Raw genomic sequence first — 8447 nt, forward strand, 5'->3', positions numbered from 1 at the left:
ACTTCAATTTAATCGTTACTTATGTTCATTTGAAGAGAGACCAGACATTAATTCCAGAAGTCAAAAAAGTCAGCAAAAGCAGGAGAGAAATATCCGGGTAATTTAAAGACTTCATCCTTCTTAATCAAATTCAAGGCATCCTTAAAAGATGCACCAAAATGAAGAAGGTTTACGTGTTTATTTCATAACTGACTCTGTGCTTTCCTCCTTAGACGGCATGTCATTTTCAGTATATCTTCATATTTCATCTTCTCATGTTAAAAATCTGCATCATTGTTCCATTTTCAAAGGCGGCATATTTTCTGTCCCATCCCTCTTGACAGCTGAATAACATCTGCGGCAAACCAATTGGCGTTTTCATTTATACTGTGGCTTGATGGCTATTTGTAGTAACTGACATTAGCCAAAAAATTAACTATTGGGTAATGATCCTTAGTTTCACTCTTCTGTCAACCTGATGTTACTTTAAGCTAATTAGGAGGTACAAGTTAAATATAAAGTCACCGAAAGCCTCCATTTCACATTTCCTTACAGGCATATACACACTGGTTAGCTTATTTGAGCTTAAGCATAACAGGTAACACTTCTTCCTATCATTTGCTGTACATTTGCCTATTTCCCCAGAATTCTATGTATTAGTATGTCTAATTACATCCCAGAATTTAATGTTGTGTCAGAATGCTGTTTATTCCCTTCAGTTTATTTAGCCAACAGTTCAAAAGAAGAACAGATATAATGGACTCCTTTCCTAAAGTCATCTTAAACTTGGCGACAGTGCCTTCTGAATCTTTTACGTTCTCATGAGCTCCTCGAATACTTGTCTTCATTCACCTGTCTCTGCACCCATTGTTGAGCTAAAACACCTTCTTGTTCTCTGCCTGCATTTAACTTTCTCCATACCTTTTTGCTGTACTCTTGGTCAAAAGCCCACAATTATAAGCAATACTAGTTTTCCCTTTTAACCCTTTTAGTATTGCAATAGTCACGGTCAAATAATTTATTCACTTAAAAGCTCCATCTAATATACACAGAAAAAATACAAATAAAATATTATGAGACTTATTTAATAGACTGCAAAAACTCCAATTTTTAAACACCATTATCCCAACAAGGTACCACTGTACTAGCTGTTCACCCGAGCTTCACATGCATAGAAGTGAAACTGGACAGTGAGGAGAGCCCTGCCTGGCTCCCCACTCCTGATGTCACGCCGCCTCCTTCTCCCCTTGGCCCGCAGCCTCTCTCTTGGATTGGCATGAATATATTGCTCCTGCAAGTGAACTATGATTCTTAGCACAATGAGAGAATTCACAAAATCAACCGGAATGTTCAAGCAAATTCTAGAAAAACAAAACGGATCTAAATCCATTAAGTAGTTCTCTCGTTCACTAGCTAAGCGGATGTAAGATATGCTCTGAGGCTGGAGCGTTAGTGAGGAGGGCCCCGGCCCCTTCCCCTCGGCCCAATGCATCTCTCTCGGTACCGCAAGTGAACTCTGGTACTTAGCGCAATGAGAGAGGTTGCAAAACCAACCAGAATGTTCAAGCAAATTATAGAAAAAAGTAGTTTTCTAGTGAAAAGCGGACAGACAGATAGACAGACAGACATTGGATTTTATATACAGAGAAAGACTAGTTGGGTATTGAAACCTTTGACAGCATTGGTTGAAGAAAGTTGAGTCAGCAAAAGTGCATTAAGAGACAAAGAAAGAAAGAGGTAGCAACACATGAGAAGAAAAAAGTGAGGAGAGGAATAAACAGAGTATGAAATAAATCAGACAAAACCTAGGCTTCAGAAACAAAGGAATAAAATTAATAAGAGAATAGAAACTGTCAAAATGTGAATTAAAGAGATGCAGATTTGTATGAGAGGATGCAATGGAATGGGATGAGTGTTGAACCATATATGAAGGAAAAAGAGTTTTGACAAGATAAGCAAGATGGAGGTTTATTCACGACAGTATTTCAGATATAACTGAATATTTCTTTTTCATTTTTTCCCTTCACAAACACATTCCTCACCATTTATTTCAGCTCCTGGTTACACGGTCATCCAGTGGTGTTTGTGAACTCACCAAGCCTGTAAATGGACAGTCTGCTTATGACTGATGCTGTGTGACTTTTGATTTTAGGTAACAAGACTCCTACAAAAAATGAAGATACGACTCAGGCTGCCTCACACAACACGAAAGGTGCAGTAATTCTGTGTATTTATTTATAATTGATGTTGTTTTTTATTTGTACCAACATAGGCTCAGTCTCTCAATAACTGTTAATTAAACAAAATGAATTTTGGGAATGCTAGCATATTTAATTATTTAATAAATTATTTTACATCTTCTGTGCCTTGCAGTTCAAGAGTTTAAAGAGAAATTAAAATGTAAACCTCACCAAACATAAGTCAATTAAATTTGAGCTGCTCAACACCACACCTGACAGACTAAATTTCAATGTGTAAAGCTCTACCTGAAATCAAGGAACTGCTTTCACACATAAGCCAGTCTTCCCCATGTTGTCTGTCTTCAACTCTGACAATATTTCACAATATTTTCACAAACAAGTCCTTTTCAGCTCTTTATGTAATAAACATGTCTTGCATTTCAGACCAGCGCGTCCCTGTGCTGATGGTTCATGCCTTTCATTTTTAAGCATGACTCCATCTAATAAAACGCTAATTCCCTCTCCTCACCAGTGATTTGTGATAAATGTTGGTTGACTGATCATATCATAATGTGGTGGACTTGTGAACAGACAAGTCAGTCCATGATACATGGCCATAGGAGGCTTCACAAGATGAATAAAAACAAGTCACCGTCAAGATGGAGCAGACCTTCCTGTAATTACTGAAAATCTGTGAGTGTCCGGCATGACATGAATAAACATTTACACAAATCTAAAGCTTTTACGATTAACTTATATTTTCCAGAATACTGACTCATTCATCCATCAAGCTTCTTTCTGCAGTTGACTGATCAAGGGATGTTAATCTCAGTACTTAAAAAAGTTTCTCAGAGTTTTGCATAATCTCATCTCTTTTGAGCAAAATCAAAAATCCCAGCATTCCTAGCCTTTTACTTTTCAGCTGCTGCGTTTGTAGCCTTTGCTCTTCCTCTTAACTTTCCCGCTCTTCCTTTTTTTAAATTTCCTTTGTCTGTTTCAGCACTTATGTTGTTTCGCTTAGGACTTGTTTTCTTTTAGCTGAATTGTTTCCAATTTCACATTTTTTGGTCTGGAATGGGCCTTTGTGGAGATGCTGAAGAGCTGTTGGTGTCCAGGAATTATGTGACTAATCATTTAGACAAACTTTTAACAGCTCTGACCTGCTGTATCACAGTACTAGTTTATCTGTTCTTTTGTCAGTCTTTTATGTAACATTGTCAGAGGTGAAAGTTGAGCGAACCTAACTTAAGAAGCTAAACAAATCTTTCAGCGGGTTCCATAATTTTATACTTTGAACAAATTCAAATAAAATTCCAACATCTGTTCTCATTCAAATATCTGTTACTGCACATTGTATTCTTTGGCCTCATTTCAGTCTTCTTCTCCACTTTCTTACAATTTGATTTTAATTTCTCATATTGTGTTGCAGCTCTCTTTTTCTTCCCCTTAAACTTTCTTCCTTTTCTCTGAATTTTCTCCAGTTTCCCAGCATGCACTTCTCTCTCTCCATACCTTCCCTCACAATTGATGAATGTCCTGTGATTTCTTAACTGACAGTCACTCAGTTGGGGTTCAAGTGAGTTAAGATGATCTTCTCACCACACCTTCTGCCTGCTTACCTGCTTTATAGTTTCTCAGTCCAAAGTCGAGGTCACACCAGCTGTCTCTGATTCCATCTAATATTTTATGAGTTATCCTGTTACTGATGCCCAATGAACTTTTTTGCTCAGTTTTTCACACTAGCACTGAGGACACCAACTCCTTTACCAAATTATTTTGGATATATGTTTGGTTTAGCAATTTTAGCTTGTTTTTATTTTAGGAAGGTTTTTATAATGAGTGTTAACATAAAGCATTTAACAAGGGTACAAAGGTGGAGGCCTGAATGATAAACATCAGGGTGAAATGGATAAAAATGGAAGAATGGGTGAGAAGACAATTTGCTGAACAAGTTTAAGATCAAAATGACAGTTGTGTGGACAGATTGATATTCCTAATCAGCCATCTAGCTACCTATGTTATCAAAAGTGCTTAATCAAGCTGCATGTCACAGCGGCCATTGTCTGTTCACTGCATATTTATAAATACGTCCTATGGGGGTGTGGGTCGGGTGTGGGTCATACTGTTGTAAAATAATGAAACAAATAACAGAAAATATAAAATAAGTTTATTTGCCCACATTTATAAACCAACTAAATTCATTAGGAGATCAAAACAATTAAAAAGTGGATTCAAATTGTTATGCCCAGTAGGTTCTTAAAATAATACATGTAAAATTATGGGAAATGCCCTGCTGAGCCACTAGTTTATAGTAATGGTACCTTGAGGTGTCAAAGGCCTGAAAGACTTTGTTAAGGAACAAAAATTGCTGCCCTGAGCCAATCATTCAAGAATCTTCTTCTCCTCCACAGTCAGTACAGTCAGCGTGAGCTCCTGCCTACTTTAACTAACCCCTAATTAGAATAAACACCACAGTGTGTAATAAAACAGGAGAAAGGATGGTCTCCTATATTCAGATTTTCTTGCAGTATTATTACTGCACTTGCATCATTGATAATTGAGGATCATAATATTAACAGTTGGCCGTCTCACAACAGACTCACAGAAAGTTATGGAAGGAGACAGCCTGATAACTGTAAGAGTGGACACTGAGCATCCATTTAAATCTGACAAAACAACTGACATTTGATCGTGAAATGAGATTTCTGACAAAAGACAGGAACAACTGAAAATGTGCTGAATCACAAGACTGAGATACAAGGGATTAGTAGTAATTGCTTGAGTTTGTGTTGACTTTATCTTCCTATAGTTTAAAAATTAATTTTATTTTAGAAATGTACAGATCTGAGATTCAGTCTCTCTCTCTCTGTCTCAGTGCCTCAAAGAACTGAAATAACTGAAATCTCACTGACACCGGGCTGACAGAAGTGTACAAATGTCACCTAAAATTGAAACTGTAACCCCTAACTTCAGCGAAGAGTGAGCATCACACCAAGAAGCTGAGTCTGACAACCTTTTATTTTTGCAGGCTCTCTAAATGAGAACAACTTCACGACTCTGGGAAAGAACTCTTACTATTTCTCTACTGAGAAGAAAAACTGGCAGAACAGCAGAGACTTCTGTTCAAATCATCAGGCGACCCTCGCAGTGTTTAAGGATGAAGAAGAGCTGGTGAGGAGCAGACATGATGTGTCTTTACTGAACTGGTGTGCTAAAATGGGGATGATGCATTTATGATAAAATGAGACAGACACAAATGTGTAGAGTTAGAAACAAATCTTACTTGTGAAACGTTTTGTGTCCTGCTCACTCTGTCACACAGGGTGGAAACATTTAACTTTAATAATGCATCATGCATCATTCTTTATGAACAAAAGGAAAGTCTTCACTTTTAAATTAGCATTACACAACAGTAGACAAGCTCACTTAATCATTTTATCCAAAAAAGCATATATTTTATACTACATAAACAACTGTGTAACAGTTTAATCTTTTATTATTAATTAAAACAACTATATTAGCCTGCATATTATCAAACTCTATAAAGTTACATCATCCACCCACACAATGAACTTAGCACTGATCTCAAAAAGGCTAAATTAATTGGACATGTCTTCTTAAAACAGTCCCAGATAAAGTGAGAACAGTATCTGAATGTACAAGTCCATTTCTTAAGTCCATCTGTCTTATTTTGTGTCACCCACTCTTAGTAGTGATTGTTTCCACATTTAGTTTATATAACTCCCATGGCCTTGCAAAACCTTGCTATGTGTATGGGACTCAAACAAATAAAACATCTTCCTTACTTTCGGGAATTTCTCATTTTGTCCAGCTGTTGGATTATCAGGGCGATGTTCTGCCTCATGATTTGCACTGTCACAAAACAAGCAGGAGTGAGTGCCAGTTGTATGCAGTGCAGTTGATGATGGCAGGTTTAGTTTTTACCTTTCATTTCAGCACATGGTAATGGCCTTGTTTCTGGGCTGACTGAATCTCATTCTGTGAGCTATCAAATATGCTCATTTGAAGTTCTCATTCCCTGCTTTCAACTTCCCTTTGAAGGAATTTTAAAAGCTCAGCCCTTCACCATCTGAACTGTCTGCCGAGGGTAATCAAGTGTCATGCTGTCTGATATCATCCTCAACAATATTGGGCAAAACAGACCACTGTAGGTATCACATTGCACCCTTGGGGATTCCGCATTCATCCTGTTGCTGCCTTAGGGCTGTAATGTCTGATGATCATTTAATATGTTTAAATTAAACAGTTCTGTCGTATGCATTTACTACAATGTCCTTTCTTCCAAATCTGTTCTGCTGCAGACCAATTGCTGTGTCGTAACTGCTGTCCCTCAATGTGATCCCCAGCATACCCTTTAGTGCTGTGCCAGTTAAGTGTGATTTCAGGCAGGTGGAATGTGATCATTGTTATTAATCATGTTTCATACTGGCTCCAGAATCCTTGACAAAACTTACTTTACCATTAAACATATTTATTATCAGCTTTGTTATCTTAACAGAGTGCTGATTTAGTGCTTTCTCTGTCTCTCCTCTCACTTACAACACTCGGTCATCCACAGTCACTCACTGGTTTGTGGTTATTTTCTATCATTCTGCCCACTCGACTTCTCCACATAGTTACACTGTCTTGATAATCTTCAATGCTTGCTTTCTCCACCTTCAGATCAGCCATCGCAGTCTCCTCTGTGATTTCTTTATTATTTCTACCAGTTATTCTTCCTTGGTTGACTGAATTGATGACATTTCTCTAAGTGACTCACAATCTAAAGTCCTCTTCTTTTCTTCTCTCTCAGGGTGGCTCACAATCTTCCTCATGGACGTTCATACAATCCTTTGCTTTCTCCTCATTCGTTCAAATCATGCGTCTATTTCTATTTGCTCCCCAGTTCTACTTCTGCTTTGTGAATTCCTGGATTTCAGCACCAAAAATATTTGTAGCACAATGAAACTTCAGTAAAGCACTGTGTGTTGTTCTTTATCAAATAAAAGTTTTCACTTGTAATTTAGAGTAAGACAACAATAAACAAGTTCACTTAATCACATTTTATACAAGCCATGAAATAATTACCATACTACTCTTCTGTTTTTCTTATGAATTCCATGAAATGCAGTTCCTGCTCCATTTGACACTCAAGTGTATATTTGATATAACATCTTTTACTGTTAATTTACATAACTATATTTGTCTGAAGCTTATCACATTGTATGAAGTTATAACACACAGAACATAATGTGGTGAGTATCAAGAAAACATCAAATATGAAAAGACATCAGCAGTGCAAACTATCAGACCTGAGCAGCAGTGTGTGGTCCCCATCAGGGTGGTCCGTACAAGTCCAATTAGTGATTAACATTTCATCTACAATGGCAGGCTGTGCACACAGAAGCTCATGAAGCACATCAGGGTTTGAATTTCCTTCACTCAGCTCATCACAGGCCTCACAGCACACTGCGCTTTTTATTTTTTTAAATAATGCTTGATTGTGAATGTCACTTATGAATTACCCAATAGAGCAATCTGTGACTAAATCAGTAAAGAAAGTGACACAACGAGTTTTATCTATGAGGTCTTACAATTTAGCGACATTGAGATTCATGCAGCACAGAAACTACTAATAAAAGTACAGTTTGTCACAGCGTCTCAGCTTGTCACTCCAGTGTCACACATGGCATCGCCAGTCACTATTCTTCACCCCAACACAATGACAGTGGGGTGTTCACTATCAGCTGTTCAGTCCATTATGATGTGATGTCACTCTTTCTCCTGCAGAACAAAGTTACACAACACATCAAGAGTCTGGCAGTGCAGGGCAGCTACTGGATTGGACTGAAGAATGAGTCAGGCTGGCACTGGGAGGATGGGACCCTGTTGGACTCACAGAGGTGGTCTTCTTGTTCTCAGCCTTTTTATCAGACAGACCTGTTGTATCATCTCTCAGGTGTCTCACACTCACTCTTTTCTCTCTTCACAGATTCCCTTTGGACACCAGTAAACTCAGCCACAGGCTGTGCCTGTTAACAGGTGACGTCTCAAACCTACCCAGTGTGCCATGCCAAACAAATGGATCTGTAAAAAGAGCACAGGTGGGAGTGACAAAGGACAAGAGTAGTGTGCTGTAGAGCTCCCCCACTGTCACATTGTCCCCCTCAGTAGTCACATTTACACTTTGCTTGAATACTTGTCTGATGTGACCACCAAGAGAAGTTGCATTTACACTTTGGTTCACCAAACCTGAAAGACCCCAAATGAATCAACAAGCCTGACAAT

At 38.1% G+C, this 8447-nt stretch overlaps 1 long non-coding RNA gene across 1 annotated transcript; it reads left to right on the forward strand.

The window, feature by feature from the left end:
• Window positions 1-2110: 2110 nt before the first annotated feature.
• LOC120528069 lies at window positions 2111-8056 on the forward strand. Its single transcript, XR_005633459.1, has 3 exons — window positions 2111-2191; window positions 5188-5330; window positions 7950-8056. It is a non-coding gene; the product is annotated as an uncharacterized LOC120528069 (long non-coding RNA).
• The last annotated feature ends 391 nt before the right edge of the window (window positions 8057-8447 follow it).

This window comes from Polypterus senegalus, chromosome 4, assembly GCF_016835505.1.
Source record: "Polypterus senegalus isolate Bchr_013 chromosome 4, ASM1683550v1, whole genome shotgun sequence".
NCBI lineage: Eukaryota > Metazoa > Chordata > Cladistia > Polypteriformes > Polypteridae > Polypterus > Polypterus senegalus.